We start from the raw sequence: 18,598 nt of genomic DNA on the forward strand, positions 1-18,598 counted from the left end.
GTCTAATTTTTTTAATTATGCTAGAATATTGGAAGGCAATCAACTTTTAGTGTTTTCCGCATATTAATTATTCTGAAATAGAGACGGTGACCCTAACTGTACAGAAGCACACTAAACAACTGACAATCTAACAGACATCATTGTCCCGAGCCGTCATGCACAGTGAGTCTGATCCTTTGCTGTGAGAGTCTGACAAGCATGTTTCTGGTCAGTTTGGAAGAAATAATATCACAATGTTGATCTTTTTTCAACATTCCTTCTCTTTTACAACATAAACTGTGATCAAAGCTACTTATGTTCACAGCATGTAATAATACTGACAGGGCATTGTGGTCTGTTGAGCTAGGGTTAGGGTTAGCAATTCAGACATATGTAATCAATATTAAACGTCTCTGACGTGGGCCACTGTCCGCAGTGTTGGGAAATCCATACCAGGCTGGAACGAGTCAAGGTAGGTGAGCATCCACGAGAAGACACAGCAGATGCATCCTACTAATACTGACAGGACCAGGAGACTCCAGAAACCGAGCATCTTCTCTTCAGTGCCATCCTCTCCTGTCACCCTCTCTGCCCGCAGCTCTTTGAGTATGGGGTAGATAAGGGCGCAGAGAAACCCTTATTACTAATTTGTATTATAATTCAATTTTCATGAAATATTCATATTCAGTATCGGTCCTTTTAAATTATAACCACGTATCCACCCAGGCTCATGGTGGGGCAGGGCTCTGTCCTGGGATGCTTGAGTACAAGGTAATGTACACATGACCAGGTATCCAGTCTGTCAGAATTGTTTTCAATATTTGGTTCAAAAATATGAGTGACAACAAAAATCCAACTAGGATTCTTGCATATGATGAATGAAGTCTGTCTTTGACTGTATTGTCCAGCTGATCCATCAAACCCCCAGCAGGTGAACCTTATGCATGACATAACACAGCAACAATGTAAAAAATTAAACAGCAACAGTCTAAATGTAAAGTGCATTCTAAAGTCCTCTTCAATAAATTATATGCAAAGAGTCATTCAGGACTGTAAAACGTGAACTACAGAACCCAGAGTCTTCATCATTAAATCTCTGGTTGCTTCATTTTTCTATCCTATATCAGATACTTTAAAGGTTAGGTTAGGTAAAGTTGCACTGTCATTGTGAGGCAAAGTGCTTTATGTGTGTGTGTGTGCGTGTCATGAACGGCTATAAAAGGCCTATAATTAAAGAACAAAGCGGGGTTTGAGTTCGAGTTGCGGCAGACTGTCACTACTTGTAAATGGAACGCAGCCTTCCTACGGCGGACAGCTAATAACAGGAATCGGACGCGGTCCACCCAAGTCCACAGCAACCACCATAGCAACCGCCTAGCATGACCTTAAAACATATTCTGTCTTCATAACTATCAAAAACGTGAAATGATTTGCAAAGTGTGAAAGTGTTACAGCTGTAGAGAGCTATGGCGGTATCTTTGGAAACTGTTTACATAGCTAATAATATACGATGTAACCATGGAGACAGTCAGTCACGTGAGCTAGCGGCGCACGTTTACTACAGTAAATAAGGTGATTGTGTGCACAGCGTCCACACGCTGCACAGGGTAAAGACGTTACTTCAATATTGTTTTATATTGATATATATTTGCCTTCTGGTGACCATCACCTCAGGTTCACCATTACAGTTTCAGCATACAAATGCACACTGTCTAAATATGAACACATTCAAAAAACAAAATCATGTCTCAGAAATAAGCACAGCTGTTCATGTTTGTCATTAGAGTTTTATTTGTAAGAAAATTATGAACTTCATATTGTGCATCAAATAAAAGAACATTTCACAACTCTGAGTCAACAGAAACAGGTAACAGAAATGTCTCTAATGTAGACATGTACAGTGTAGTGTAAGCATTAAAAGATCATAAAGGAAACACTAACATTTATGTGAAACTAATTGTAATAAAAAATGAACAGGTGCTTTATAGATTTAAAAGAAAGAATCTGAAAACAACACTTTTTTGGTCTAAGTGATCAAAGTAGAAAACAGAACTGATGTTCAAGAACAAACCGTAGCTGCACTAATATTACACATCTCCATTGTTGTGGTGAACAGACATGTTGCTTTTAAAACCACATGCAGTGTGTGACCATGACTGTTCATTGAGACCATGAACGCCACTTCGCTGAAGCAGTCTTCTTCTTCTTCTTCTTCTACTTCTTCTCATTAAAATAGAAGCAGAAGGAGCACGAGCTGCTTTGATCTACTGAAAGGAAAAAGCAGAACATCTGAGCTGAAACCAGTCAGCTGAAATCTTTAAGACAGGAACAATCATTCAATGCAGTGTCTCAGGTGGCTTAGCCTGTTACAACTGTTGATACAAGCTAAATACGGTTAACACACAGTGTCAGGGAACTCCAGTGTGGGAACTAGTGGCTTTAGGTTTGTAGTCATTTAACTTTCATCCATTCATTCCTTTAATTCAGGAGGAAGAAATGCCAGGTTGGTGCAGGCTGGTTACATGCATTTGGTCCCATGCTGTCTTTAACTAAATGACTTGGTTCATTTTATGGCTGGGCTGTATGTGGGGTTATATCATGTTATTTGGGCAGGAGTACCTGCTGACAGCTTTTTGGTGGCTCTTTTTACCCCACACTGGTTGTGAGTGTGTAAATAGCCCCACTAGTTCTTTTGGGTTGCAGTTAACTTGGGAGGAAGGGGTGGGTCTGCCATAACTAGATGAATAACAATTATCTGGGATACATAAATTTCATAATGCATGCATATATCTCTATAAACCTGGCCTGAGTGCTGCCATTTTTTTACATTCAGTTATTTCTCTTAGAAATGTTGGAACTAAATAATGAATGTGTTCCAGTTAAATGCAAACACTGGTCAGTGTAAATGGCTCATTGGGACACAGAAAGCTTTAAATTAAACCTGATATCTAGTGTCAAACAATATCAAAGCTGTAGAAGATGTTTACAGTCAGGATTTATAAAACTATGATTGTAAATAAATTCAAACAAGTGAGCTTTTCTCTTTGTGCTGAATATCAACACTGTGATTTCTTAGACTGTAAGCTTTACTTTAGCACAACCAGTTGTAGAAGCCGTCACTCCAAATGTCTTTTGATAACAAGAAAAAAATACCTATAGAGTACACGGCCTGAAGTTCTTCTCCGACATCTTCTGCCATCAGCTTTGTCTGCTGGTTTGAAGACAATAAACCACAAAAAAGATGATTTAGTCACTTTGTCTGTGTCGTGCCGCTCGAATGTGTCGTGTAACGATGTTGAATAGCCGTCGTTATCCCTCTGCTGTGTCAGTAGGATTGTACTGTACAGCATCTCATTGATATGTGAGGAATGCTAATGTAACACGATAACAGACAGATTTTTTATATTTATATTACATTATAGCTGACGGATATTACTAAATAGATAGAATTTGCTATATAGCTGGATGAACATGAAAAATATGTCTATAATAACAAATGACCATGAGAGCCAGTAGAATTAATTCAACTGGACACTCAAAAGACGTCCTTAAATGCTCTTTAAGTGGCAGAACAGATGAACAAACAGTTAATCGCTTACTTGAGATGAAATCTGCTCAGCTACTTGGAAAACAGCTTCTAACTGGTTCCTCCTTTAACAGGATGACTGCTCAGGGGTAAGGCCATCATGCAATCCAGCAACCTTTATGGTTCTGCTTTGATTCACCAGGAACTATTAGGGAAACCGTCCAGCGCCTCCTGTGAAAGACACAGGGATAAACACAAACATTTATTAACATGTTCCACAGTGTTCCAGTTTGATTTTCTCATCCTGTGGACAACAACATACAGGGATGCAGGTTTATTGTTAACGTTTGTAAGGTTTATTTAGTGAACATATCCAGCTGCAGCTCCACTGTGATCCTGAACTGGATAAGCACTTAAGAAAATGTGTCAATAAATGGACAAACATCAACTTACTATATTTATCCAAACAGACTGGACCAATAATGCTTCACTGAGTTAGAGACTTTAACAGTCTCTTCTATGTAAGAATGTCTCGTGCTGATAGACCTGCAAACTTGACAACAAAGGTTTTTCAGACTGCATGTAGCTGTCCTCTATGTCAGCTAACACATTTACATTTATGTCACACTTATTTCTGCTTTCCCATTTTATAATTATTACTTACATTTTGATTAGATACCTTAAGTTTGTAAATGATCAGATTACATAATTGGAATACAATGTATCCAATTCAGGGTTGCGGGAGGATGAAGCCTATCCCAGCTGATACAGGACAAAGACAGGACAGGCTGCCAGTTTATTGCAGGGCTAACACAATATGTGTAACAGAAAATCCACTTAAATGTTTGATATTTCTTATAATAATCATAATTATGACTATTATTTAAAGGTTTCTTCATAAATACACTTTGATTTTTTATAAATCAAACTAAAATATAAACACGAGCTGTTTCAGATTCTGACCTCTGACCTCAGTGACCTGGCTGTGTCCACACTGCAGCTCCCTCTTGGAAGTACGTCTGCTTCTTGTCTTCCCCCAGTGTTGACCGCCTGCCCTTGATATCACGTACTGTAACTGAAGAACAAAAAAGGACAAACACTTGCCTTCATTTAAGAAGTACATTCATACAGAGATAATCTATGGAAACACACTAGTTCACCCTTTTGGGAGGAATCAGTTCCTGTGAAACATTTCTGTAAATGAACATCATGTGGAGAATGAAGGAAATGAGTTCTTCAGGTGACTCAGCAGTCCCACACTGACAAATGAAATCTAGTTAAACTATTAAGCATATTTGCTCTTCTGAAATCTGTGTTAAACAACAACAAACAGAAATTAGTAACAAAAATACAGCTTAGTAGAGGCTTTACAAACCACCAGCAGCCATAATGCTAAATTTTAATCTTCAAATGTTTCTGAGCCGTCTTCAACCTGCTTTTAACACATTAAAGTCCCAATAAATAAATGCAGCCTGACTCAATCCTAAATGTTCAGCACACAGAGACACAGAGGGACTGTTTAAAGTTTAGTGTTAACCTGAGTCACTGATCATTTACAGTATTACAGAGTCTGGCAGTCTTTGCATGATGTCCACGTCACTGTACGTTTCTAGCTGACTCTCAGGTGTGACAGGTGTGCCAGCAGGAAAGAGTAATAATAACCTGCATCCTGAGGTTTGTCATGCAGGATTAAAGGAGCCAGGCTTTGTTCACCCAGCTAGGATTGTATTTTACACTGACCCTGGGTCAGTATAAGTATCATACAGTTTAAACGAAGCACTGAAACTTGCACATATTTATTACAGATGCACTGAAGCTAATCGAGATATTTGCTGTCAATCTGTGGCTGCGATTAAACACTTTACTGGAAACTTTACTAACTAGTAATTTAATCAGTCATGACAGAAGCTAATATTTCTGTGCTAACATCGTTTAAACAGTAACAGCTTTACTCCAATATAAGCTAACGTTTACACCGTAACTTTAAGCTAGCACCATAAAGACGGTAAAACACGTAATAATATCTACAAATGCATCTTAAAGCTGTTATATTAGCACTCGGTGTATTACTAACATAACCACATTAACATTATTGACACTCGCTGACTTTTAATAGTCATTCTATTAATGCTGTCCGTTTAAATGGTCTTACCTGTAAACACTGCTGCATCCACCGGATTCCAGCCAGAGTGGATTCTGGAGTCTTCCCACGCTCCTGTTAGTGATCCTCCATCTGGATGGATGATAACAACCTTCTGAACAATCTAGCAGGAGATGGCCCATATCTATGGGACTGATTTGTGCTAATAACGCCCATTGTATGGACTGATAACAGCCGAAGCGGGTGAATAAAGTCACCCAGTCGCTAGCTGTGCCATTACCCAGCATACATCACTCCCTCCATAAATGCAATAAACGATACAAAAGTATCGTTCTACATGTTTTTCAGGTAGTTGTTTACATTATATAATTTATTGTGTTCAGTATACGTCACTACAATGTGATTTAGGAAATATATAAATATACAGACAACAGGCTCTTCAGCGCAATCTCTTGTCGTCAATAAGCAACGTTAAGGGAGCAGCATAGTATTCAATGAGAGGACCCTGCACGTCGATAAGTGAAGCAGAGGGAGCCTGACCATGCGTCACACATTTGACGAGTTGGGAGTGAGAACGTGTTGGAAGGGCGGTTAAAATTGCTTCATAATGATGGAGGTAAGTGTGACCAGACAGTAGTCATGAAAGCAGGAGGGAGATGACTTCTTCGGTACAGGAATGATGGTGGAGGCTTTGAGGCATGTGGGAACGACAGTCTGGCTCAGTGATGTATTAAAGATGTCTGTGAAGACATCTGTGAGTTCTGCAGCACAGTTCTTCAGTGCTCGTCCCGGGATGTTGTCAGGACCTGGGGCTTTGAGTGATCCTAGCAAGGGACCTCCACACACTGTCTGGGGATAGTCTCACCACCCGATCGTTGGGGGGGGTCCTCTGTGCGGGGGTGAAGGTCTGTGCCTCAAAGCGAGTGAAGAATTTGTTTAGCTCATCCGGTAAAGACATGAAACCAATATTAAATTCAGTTCTTTTGAATTCTTTTGGCGACAGAAAAAGACCGTACTCAGAGTGGTCAAAGCTCAAAAAATGATCTTTATTTTACATTTCCGGAAACGGAGACCTGAACACGAACACACACACTCAGGTCTGAAAGCAGTAGCAGCCAGCATGGTTATATTTCTGCAGCACGTCACACACACACTCAGTTAGTTCCTCTTTCTTTTTGTAAATATGATCATAACTCGGTTGGTCCCTTTCACTTTACACTGTAGCGTCAGTGCTTCGTTATCCAATCCGTTCCAGTTGTTCACAGGGGACATCCACATTACTGACAATCCAGTCCTCGTTTTCACTGCTACTTTACACTCCGCCTGTCTACACTTGCAACAGCAAGAAAACATGGATATACGCAGGTTTTTCAAGAAAGTAAGTCTTCATCACTGGCTGGTAGTAACAATTAGGTAGCTTCAGCTAACAGCAGAGAGTCCCATGTAATTAATGAACCAGGTGCTCCCCATTTTGATAAATAAAAACCTGGCTAGCGCACTAAGTTAGATTGTTAGCATAATATTAATTTCTGACACTCGTTTTAGCTCTGAAAAATCGAGCTGAGCTCATTCAGGTATAGTTATCATCAGTGGAAATAATAATTATCACTCCTCCAACCCCATTAACCTGTAGGAGTCAGGGCAGAGGAGCACAGAGAGTGAGAAGGGAGAGACCTCTGCTGAAGAGGTGAGTCAAAGAGTTCACAGGATGGAGTCATTTGTGATGCAGACAGTCTGATTAGAATTTTATGGATATGAAATATGAAACATTTCAGTCATGGTACAACATATAAGACCTGTTTAACTTGAGCTTTTATTTAGGAGAGTCAAGGTTAGAAAGTGGAGAGAGCAAAGATATACATATATATATATATATATATATATATATATATATATATATATATATATATATATATATATATCCTGGGTCTGAGCGACCCAGGATCCCCGAGCAGCTATGAATTATATTATTATTGTATGTATATTTGGTGTTGCTGTCCTTCTCCCTGTTTGCACGTGTGTGTGTGTGTGTGTGTATGTGTGTGTGTGTGTGTATATCTGTTTCTGCAGGTGCCTTCAGGCCTGGTGGGTGTGGCCCTGCTGGCGGACTGGCCACACCCGAAGCCACACACCTGCTGGTTAATGTCTGACTGTCATGCTCCTGGGAATTTGACCCATGTTTTTGAGTTTGTTGGACATTTTATTCATTTTTCAGAATTATGAAATAGTTATGTTCAGGTTTTGAGAGCCTCTGAGTTTTGTTGCTTATGTTTCTAGGTTTTGGTTCTTGTTTCTGTTCATGTTTGTCCCCTTTTCATGTCTAGTCTGTATTTGTCTCATCTTTGTGTTGTCTTTAGTCTCTCCTGTTGTCGTCTCTCTGTCTCTCTATCATCTGTGTTTTGTCCTTTTGTCTCCAGGTCTGTTTATTCCCCAGTATCAAGCTTACATGTCTGAGTCTCAGTGTGCATCACTTGCTGCTTTATTTTGTTCGTTTTTTGTCTCCTATAGCTGAGCCACATTTAGTAATGCCAACATATTAAACGAACAATATTTGTCTCTTATATATGATACATCTATATATACACTGTCAAAGATACTTGTCTTTGAGTGAAGATTTAAGGTGATAGGAAATATAAATAACTGCAACTTAAATCTTTACTGAAGCTCAGTATTTGACACAGAGTTCAAACTCACTGCTGTAATAACTAATAATGATTAATATGATAACTATAATTATGCTGTCCTCGCCCTGAGTCTCTTAGTTTCACCAGCTAGACAGCGAGATAACGATGCTCCAATAATCAGACTTATTTCCTTTTTGCGCTGATTTATTGAAGAATGGCCTCTGACCATTGCCTTCTCTTTGACCATCGTAAAACTGAAAGTACAAAATACTGTATTAGCTAACTAACATTGTAAACTAGCTTGTTACACTCTTACTGCAAGCTAACAAGATAAAACTTTCAAATGTATAAATTATCGAACCATTTTTACACAAAACAAAAGATAATAATTATTTTATCGACACTCATACTTACAGACATATCTTGTCCACGGCAACAACATTTTAAGGTCCGTATAAGCTTAGAACAATAACATTACGGTATCACTTTCCGCCATCTTTTATTTCTTCTCCACGTTCTCATTTTTTCCCTTCCCAAAGTAACCGAACCCATATTACACAGCAGCCACTAGAGGGAGCTCTAGGGCAGTTTACAACTATAATATCCCATTTAAGTTATAAAAGGCAGAACAATAATATTGGCCATATTATATTTACATTACCAAAGTGAGATGACTTTAGTCTCATGAACAACATTAGCTAATTGTTATTTACTAGCTAATCTTAAAATGACTGTTCAGTACAGAAATGAAGCCCAACAATCATGTTTTACAGTCCTGTGGTCTCAGCCTCAGATACTTATTAAATCACACAGAGCTCATGTAGAAACAAATGAACAAAATATGTTCTCCTTCATTTCTGTCAAACAAAGCTGTATGAAACGTTTCCAGCGGTTTGTATCATGGTTGCTAGGCAACCTGGGCAGCGCGACGGAGGCTAGACCGTCCCATTTCACAAGCCTACAAGCCTCGCACTTCCGGCCTTAGCGGTCTTTGAGTATGCGGACCTTGAGGACCGTTAAGGCTGCGTACTTTAAGGCTGCAGAACCTGAATTGGGATACAGCCCTTGTCATGAGCTCACCCTTGCTGTGTGTCTTGTCTGTGTTGTAGTCTAGCTTCCTACTGAAGTTCTTTGTACTATGGTTGCCTGCAAGTCCAGCAATAAAGCTGCCTTTTAGGTTCACTTCTGCATCTGAGTATCTGCATATTGGGTTTATGCCTCTGTCTGCTGCACAGCACATCATGACCAAGACAGGGTTAAATTATTGAAACTGTTCCCTGCTGTTGGTGGAGGTTTTGTCCACAATATGGAGTTACTGAAGGTCACAAAACATACTTTCATAAAACAAAAACATGTAAAAATAGATTAAATATTTCACTGACACTTGAGAGTAGCAATACACCTTAAAAGTGTCGATTCACGTTTAGACACTGATTAACAGAAGAGACGTGTAAAGACTTTTGGGAGATTTTTGAGAAATGAGAATTTGTGAAACCTGTTTGCTGTGGGGAATGTTTCTCAGGTGGTGAAATTGGATGAATATTTGGCTTTGCCCTCAGAAACAGTTTTATTGCCAAAAAATGTTTAACTTACCAAAGAATTTCTCCTGAGTTTTCTATTGAAATATATAAAATAGGAGAATTTGCAAACTAACAGAAAAATGTTCAAGTTCAATGTGAAAACAAAAATGTCAAAGTGAAAAAAACGCAGCACTCTGTCCTTGCAGTGAGTTTCCATCTTTAGCAAACTGTTATTAATCTGTATTTAAGTTCATTTTGTCTGAGGATCTCCTCACCATGAAATAATCCTTCGATCAGGAGCTGTGTCTCAGGTCGGACTAGAGGTTTGTTTTGATGCCGTTTTATTACTTACAAACTAATATCGCCATCTGGTGGTTATACAGTTTATGACAAAAGTTAATGCTTGTCCCCATTTAAAGACTGCTTCCAAAAGAGGACTGAAGAGTCGTTTAGCTTCTAGTTTAATCGGCTTTGCTGTGAAATCTTTGCTGCCAACAGTGAAGTGAAACATTTAAGCTGTACATGAAAGTTAATGTGTAATTATGATGATCTTTACCACAAAGATTTTAAATGAAAGAATAAATAAAGGACATGAAAACTGATTCTTATGTCTACTGTGTATCTTCAGTGTGAATGTTGAGTTATATTTGAGTGTCTGCATTTAAAGCACATATTAATGTATTGTTTCGAAATCCATGTTGGTACACAGGAAAAATGACTAAAGAATGTAGAATTAGAACACTATCTGTATTTGTTTTTTAAATACTTTTACATATATTTTACTATTTAAAAAAATACTCAAGAAATCAAGCTTGCTGCCTGTCTTGTACAGTAATTTCATTTGAACATAGGTTTGATTTAGTGGAGTCAGTTGTTCCCATGCATCATTCTGTAAGTGTGAGAATGAACTACGATTAGAAAATGTCAAAATATAAAGTTTGATTTATTTTTATTCATCACAGCATCCTAACCTTTGCTGAACTTTTTGAAATATAAAATGAACTCGCTGAGAGTTGACTGTCACATTTCAAAGCACCAAGTAAAGATAAACTATTAAACTTTAACTGGGTCAGACTTGTTACTGCATGTTGTAACCAAACATACCACACCCTGCATCATGTGATTGGCTCTTGGTCGCTCTGAAAGAATATTTCTTTAGTGCCTCCCTTCACAGATGTGTCTGTATCAGGATGGGTCTAAACAACATGGTGTAAATGCAGTTGCTGGTGAGCCTCATTTCCTGTAGGAGGAGAAAAAGAGCAGAAATCTGTTTCCCTTCAGAGCACAGAGGTTGTTTCTGTGAGCTCACAGCTACTGCATGAACTGTATTAAAAGCTTCTGGGATGAAGAGGAAAAGAAGAAAATCTACAGCTGCCCTCAGTGCAGACAGATGTTCACAGCCGAGGCCTGTCCTGGTGAAAAACACCATGTTAGCAGTTTTAGTGGAGCAGCTGAAGAAGACTGGACTCCAAGCTGCTCCTGCTGATCACTGCTATGCTGGACCTGAAGATGTGGCCTGTGATGTCTGCACTGGAAGAAAAATGAAAGCTTCAAGTCCTGTTTATTCTGTCTGGCATTTTACTGTGAGAAAAACCTTCAGCCTCATTATGATGTGGCTCCATTAAAGAAACACAAGCTGGTGGAGCCCTCCAAGAAGCTCCAGGAGAACATCTGCTCTCGTCATGATGAGGTGATGAAGATGTTCTGCCGTACTGATCAGCAGAGTATCTGTTATCTCTGCTCTGTGGATGAACATAAAGGCCACGACACAGTCTCAGCTGCAGCAGAAAGGACTGAGAGGCAGAGAGAGCTGGAGGTGAGTCGACAAAACATCCAGCAGAGAATCCAGGACAGAGAGAAAGATGTGAAGCTGCTTCAACAGGAGGTGGAGGCCATCAATCAGTCTGCTGATCAAACAGTGGAGCACAGTGAGAAGATCTTCACTGAGCTGATCCATCTCATCCAGAAAAGAAGCTCTGATGTGAAGCAGCAGATCAGATCCCAGCAGGAAACTGAAGTGAGTCGAGTCAAAGAGCTTCAGGAGAAGCTGGAGCAGGAGATCACTGAGCTGAAGAGGAAAGATGCTGAGCTGAAGCAGCTCTCACACACAGAGGATCACATCCAGTTTCTACACAACTACCCCTCACTGTCAGCACTCAGTGAGTCTACAGACTCATCCAGCATCAATATCCGTCCTCTGAGCTACTTTGAGGATGTGACAGCAGCTGTGTCAGAGGTCAGAGATAAACTACAGGACATTCTGAGAGAGGAATGGACAAACATCTCACTGACAGTCACTGAAGTGGATGTTTTACTGTCAGATCCACCAGAGCCAAAGACCAGAGCTGGATTCTTAAAATATTCATGTGAAATCACACTGGATCCAAACACAGCAAACAAACAGCTGTTATTATCAGAGGGGAACAGAAAAGTAACATTTATGAAACAACAACAGTCTTATTCTGATCATCCAGACAGATTCACTAACAGGTCTCAGGTCCTGAGTAGAGAGAGTCTGACTGGACGTTGTTACTGGGAGGTGGAGTGGAGAGGAGGTTATGTAGCAGTCGCATACAAGAATATCAGCAGAGCAGGGAGTGAATGTGTATTTGGACATAATGACAAATCTTGGTCATTAGATTGTAACAACAACAGTTATACATTTTGGTACAACAACATCCAAACTCGTGTCTCAGGTCCTCGTTCCTCCAGAGTAGGAGTGTACCTGGATCACAGAGCAGGTATTTTGTCCTTCTACAGCGTCTCTGAAACCATGACTCTCCTCCACAGAGTCCAGACCACATTCACTCAGCCGCTCTATGCTGGACTTTGGTTTCAGTATTATGGAAACACTGCTGAGTTTATTACACTGAAATAGACTGAAGTCCAGTTTAATTCGGTATTTTGTGTTTTGGACTTTTAAAGGAGATCTTTCCTGTGACTTTTTATGGAGGCTATCACTGCTCATCATCATGTTTATTTACTAAAATATTTCTCCACATAAAAATGTATACTTCTCTATCCTCTAAATCAGGGGTCAGCAACCTTTAAGATCCAAAGAGCCATTTGCACTGTAAAATCTAATTAGTTCCCAGAACTCAAAGAAATTGAGGAAACTCGTTGCCTCAAAAAAAATTGAGTAAAGCTTAGCTAAAAATGACTAAATTATGACAACTTATTTATTTTGAGTACACTGTACAGCCTTGTTAGTTCCCAGAACTCAAAACTATGCAAACTCGTTGCCTCAAAAAAACTAAGTAAAGCTTACTTAAGATGACTGTTAGGACAACTTACACATTGCAAGTCTGCAGTATTAAGAATAACTTGATATTTCTGACTGTACAATTTTAATTGTTTACCTACTGACAAACATTTCAAGTTCAACTAAATGAAAAAACTATTTGTGGTAACCTGAATATGATTAAAAATAATTAACAACACTTTTTGTAATGATGTTAAAATCAGCCCAACTTTTATTTTCAAACACAACAAAGTATAACAGCCAACATACTGGACACTGTTCTGCTGAACAACAAACAATTATATTGCCATCACTGTTATAATCTTACAATGAAACAAAGTCTCAGATGTAATTATTCTGAAAATAAGTTTAGGCCTACCACAAGTTTGTTTTGTACTTACATTACTTATATAATCAAAATAAAATATTTATTGTTCTGTCACAAGTGCAGTGTCTGATTTAAACAACACATTTGTTTTTCATTCCAACACAGGAGCTGGAATGTTGTAATGTTTTAAGGATGGCTTGTTTCCAGTCCAGGCATTACTGCCCGAATGACTGTCATGGATCGAGGTGATCCAAATGTAAGTGCAGAAGAAGGTCTTTAACTTCCCTTAAGTACAGTGGCAGTGGATGTGGGTTGGAGATGCAATGAGCTTGAACCTGCAGGCGACCATCTTCACTGACCACACCATCTGTGACGGAGGACTCATCTCTCCTGGTGTCCTGCGAGCAAACAATCATATTTTTTGGAACATGAACTTAATTGCTTTCTTAAAACATTTTTTTCTGCATTTGGTATAAAACAGACTCCAATTTACACAATCTCAGGCTCCCTCCCCACCAGAGAGGTGACATTCAATGTCCCAATTGTCAGTCTGGATAGCCCTGACCCCCACCCGACACACAATAATGCCATGAAAGCATCATTTTAAAAAGGGCTATGCAAACATGGCCAATAACTTTCATTCTAATGATGTGCAAAATGATTTGGGAACAAAACAAATTTTGCTGTTAGAAAACTTGCAGACTTCACTATATACAGTGTAGACCCTCTAAACTAAGTTTGGGGGATGTGATCTTTCAAGAAATGCAGACCAAACTGTTGTTGTTTGTTTACTTACACAGCATGTCTTGTAGAATTAACTGGAGTCACCAGCAACAGCATAGTGCAGTCATATCTCAAGTCTAATAACAGAAGACAGGAAAAGATCAGTAAAGAAACAACTTCCCCAAACCAAAGCACGAATAAAACGATAAGTAAAACAGGCTGATCTAAAGTATGATTAAAGTTCAGCCTGATTAATATAAATGTCACTGACAGTTGCTAATATATTGGAAAACCGAAATACTTACCACTGAGTTGATGTCTTTCTGTCCAACAACAGGAGTGCTGATCCCGATCCTCAAAGACAGTAAGAAGCAAGCAGAGGGAGAAAAAGCAGAACAGTTTTCAGAAACTGATTTTATCCTTAATGGCTGTGCAATTATTGTAACATAGAGATTGCTTATGTTGTTAAATAAAGGCTAGATTTGACATTAATAGATGCCACAGATGTTCAAAAGCTGCCACAAAGCATGAAAAAAAAAAATGGACGTCTCCGAAAACTTCAGAGCATTTTTGCAAATATGTGATGTCTTGATAAATCGAGCAGATATTTGAACTTTACACAGCTACATTCTCGCCTGAAAATATCTTAAAAGTTTATTTTGTGACCCAGAAAAAGTAATACGTTTTTTAGCCGCGCTCCTCTGCCATTGCTGCGTTTACAAGTATGCACAGGCTCTAATGACCACCCTCCTCCTTTTCCCCAGACTACCCTTTCTGGGTCACAAAATAACCTTTTAAGATATTTTCAGGCGAGAATGTAGCTGTGTAATGCTCAAACATCTACTTAATTTATAAAAATATCACATATTTGCAAAAGTGCTTCCACGTTTTCGGAGAGCTCTGTTATCCACCAGCGCAATAGCTGACCGGGAGGTCAAGGCTTGATAGAGTCCAGGAGCACAGCTAACTCCTGGCTTATTGTTTTCAACCCCCCTGCACTCTTTTGCTACTCAGGTTAAACATTATATATATAATTAGTTAGTTAGTTATGGCTATGGATTGAAAATACCCACCACACCCCACCCTACCCCTAACGGCTACACCTCCCGAAGAATTTTGTCTGGGCTCTTATCTCACTTTTTTATTTCAAACAATCAACAGAAAATTTCACAGACATAGTTTTATGTAAGGTTTTTAAGGCTGTGGTGTTAATTTTTAAGTAACATGAGCCCAGCGGCAGCAGCAACGCTAGGCTAACACTAACTAGCTAGCAAGATTATAATCCTGGTGCTAAACTAAGAGACGCCACAAAATCAGTTTGAATAAGAGTAAACATTTACTCACCAAGTCAGTGTATCAGCTAAAGATCCACAGCAATGACAATAATATGTTGAGCTGAGGCTTCTCCAGGTTTGCTCAACATATTCCATAACAAATGCTGGCACCGTGAACATGCGGACTGATCCCAGAGGGAGGAGGACGGTAGTGACGTGGCATTTTCAAAACACATCTTTCATCCTTCCGCCCTGTGAAGCAAAACTTCCAGCTTAGTTAGTTTTTCTAAGTTAAGACAAGTGAAATAAATTGAGTTTCTCAGCATTTTTGCATAAAAAGTACTGGTAAGTTATTTAAATGGAGTTCTAATAACAAATTGTTAAAAATTGAGTTGAGCCTATTTAATATTTTAAATGAAACACCAGGGGCGATTCTAGGATCAGAGCTTTGGGGGTGCTGAGCACCCAGAGAGCTGCCCAGCCAGGCAAGATAAACCTGTCTCTCTCAGTCCCTGCATCCTTAAATGTTGTCCCGAGTTCTCTCTGACTGTCACTTTGGTGCATTTAAACTGTTCCTCCCTGTCCTCATCGTCTGCTGTCTTCGTCTCCGTTATCAGTCATCATAATTTTACCATCTCTGTGAAAGTCTTCAAATTTCTTTATTAAATCATAAGATTCTTAAATTCATCAAGTCTCTCTGTGCCTGGGTCACAAAACATGACATCACTGCTTTGTACATTTTAACACAATTTAATCCCCACATTGGTGAAAGAAAAGCAAAACACTTTTGTCTGTAACAAAACCATCAAATCTGATAAAGTTTATTTAAATGCTGCAAAAGCAGCAGAAACAAACAGAGGATCTGCTTCTCTTTACAGCTCCTCACTCCACCAGGACTGTCTTTGGCACTGATAGTGTGCAAATGTGATGTACGTACTGTGGCAGTCATACAGACAACTGGAGGGTCCAAAAGTTGACCTACCTATTACTGGCTGAGGTTTTAGTAGAGTTGTGGCTGAACCACATAAAAATATATCATTAATTTTAATCTCCCCGATCAATGATAATGTTATGTTGGAATGTTGTTTCAACCCAGTTTGTTTAGCAGATTCTGTTTAGCAGCTTTAATATAGGGAGGACACAACTTCCTGATTATGTGAGTAAAATCAGGTTTTTTTTTCTTTGTCAGTTTAACAGTTTCTGTTGTGCCTGTCACTGTTCCCTATCTGTTTTCTTACCTGTTTCTTCCTGACCTTGTACTTTCTCCTCACGTTCCCTCTTTCCTCTCTCCCTCTTTGGACTGACAATCATACACAAATAGATTGTATTCAATTAGATGAAAAATTACATTAATATGAAAAAAATTCTATTAAGATCACAAACAAAAAGTCCTCTCTCAGTGTACTTTCAACCAAAAGGCAAATAACCAAACCACATGAACATCTAATAAAAGATATAAACATTGAAACACTGATCCAACATTATTCCTGATTGACAGATCATTTGATTTTACACTTTTACCTGAATGTGGCTCCTTTTTTTGAAAAAACTTCCTTATATCCATTATGAACCTGGCTGTCTCTCTGTACACACACACACACACACACACACACACGAGGAGTTATAAGGTAATGGGCATCCAGTCAGTTAGCTAGTTAGTATCCATTTCAAACAGGACGGTGGTAACAACAGCAGGCTACGAACAATTAGAAGTTTTAGATTTTAAATAGCCGATATAAATTTCAATGGGAGCAACAGGACGGTCAAATGTCGCTGAATTTTACTACAGAGCAGGACGGATTGTAGAGTAGCAAACATCGTCGGAAAACACGTTTTCAACACTGAGGGTTACCTGGTGTGATGTTTTTCAGCTAAAAAGAAACATGATCTGACTCCTACCTAACTATATAAAGAGTAACTGAAGGTTAAATGCAGCTAATATGTCCTGTTTTAAGCCAGGCACTTATACCTCCTTTCTGCTGCGTCTCAGCCACCATCGCTCTGGTAGCAAGAGCGCTAGAGCCAGAGCAGGGGAGAGCTGGAACAAACCATTTTGGGAGGGGGGGTTATCTATACTTTTGTTGTTAAAATGTTACGTCTCAAACAAGTACAGTACTGTATGATTTTTATATTTTTAGTAGTGTGTCACACAAACAGCAAATATTGTCAAAAAAAAGTAAGAAATCTTTGGGGGTGCTTTGATTCATTTTGGGGGTGCTTAAGCATCTTTCATCCTTCCGCCCTGTGAAGCAAAACTTCCAGCTTAGTTAGTTTTTCTAAGTTAAGACAAGTGAAATAAATTGAGTTTGTCAGCATTTTTGCATAAAAAGTAGTGGTAAGTTATTTAAATGGAGTTCTAATAACAAATAGTTAAAAATTGAGTTGAGCCTATTTAATATTTAAAATGAAACACAATATTCCATTGTACATTGTAGGTTTCCATGTGTAATTAGTGTGTAAGAATATTGCAGAAGAAGCTTAATGTGTACTTTGTAAAAACGATGAGAAATGAAGCTGGCTGAAGAAGAAAAGATAAATGGCCTTTTTTTCAATTGATCTCTCGGCCGGCCGCTTGGCGTATGACATGTGGCGGAAGTCTCTGGTACAGAGGGCCGCCAGTTCGAATCCCTCACGAACTCACTGCCGCGGCCCCTCGCTTGGGGAACGGGGAGACGCATACGCGCGCTTCCTTTAGCACCTTTAGCTTTCACCTAGTAATCATACAGCTCGCCTTCATTTCTTTAACTACTGTGTAGCTTAACCTATACCAACTCATCATAATCACACATTTATATTCATCTCAATCTGCAGTGTAACTGTGTTGCTCTTCAATCCCTACCTCAACAATGTTGTACACTTAAAAGTATAGGAAAAGACAACACTTAACCTAACATATTTAAGTGCAGCACTTAAGGAAATATTCATCTTGGCATTCCACCACTCATTTATTTTTAACATTTATTGTGGTTCATTTCTTTTTCATTATTCTACCTTTTGTCAAGGCAAAACTCAAGGGCTACAGACAGGACAGACTTAAAAGAAGACTTTCAACTGAAACACATTTGCGTAATGTTGCAGAGGTGGACATACAGATGAAGAAAAGAATTCTGCATATGATGGAGTCATCTGAGAGGCCAGCTTCTGAACATCACAGTAAATTATAAGTCACTCTTGAGAGACAAGTTCAGTTGCAGATGGATTTTTACTGCTAAGACAAGTCATGCATCCACCACCACAACCTTTCAACCTGCCACCACACCATGGTCTATGCATGTGCACCAC

The 18,598-nt window shown here is 39.1% G+C and overlaps 1 protein-coding gene, 1 long non-coding RNA gene and 1 pseudogene across 4 annotated transcripts in view; 2 read left to right on the forward strand and 1 right to left on the reverse strand.

The window, feature by feature from the left end:
- The window catches only part of LOC146497066 (tripartite motif-containing protein 16-like), a 112,049-nt gene that overhangs the window by 41,913 nt on the left and 51,538 nt on the right, over window positions 1-18,598 (forward strand). The window lies entirely within an intron of this gene.
- On the reverse strand, window positions 1,747-17,558 carry LOC146497074 (uncharacterized). Of its 3 annotated transcripts, XR_014870721.1 has the most exons (6): window positions 16,838-17,558; window positions 15,387-16,616; window positions 4,469-4,580; window positions 3,579-3,736; window positions 3,133-3,190; window positions 1,747-2,246 (listed from the first exon to the last, which is right to left on the reverse strand). It is a non-coding gene; the product is annotated as an uncharacterized LOC146497074 (long non-coding RNA). The 3 variants fall into 3 exon arrangements; XR_014870722.1 differs by lacking the exon at window positions 16,838-17,558 and having other exon boundaries at window positions 4,476-4,580; window positions 15,387-15,652; XR_014870723.1 differs by lacking the exons at window positions 15,387-16,616; window positions 16,838-17,558 and adding an exon at window positions 5,658-7,345.
- On the forward strand, window positions 11,079-14,788 carry LOC146497075 (tripartite motif-containing protein 16-like; annotated as a pseudogene).

The sequence above is a fragment of the Neolamprologus multifasciatus genome, chromosome 18 (assembly GCF_963576455.1).
Source record: "Neolamprologus multifasciatus chromosome 18, fNeoMul1.2, whole genome shotgun sequence".
Classification (NCBI taxonomy): domain Eukaryota; kingdom Metazoa; phylum Chordata; class Actinopteri; order Cichliformes; family Cichlidae; genus Neolamprologus; species Neolamprologus multifasciatus.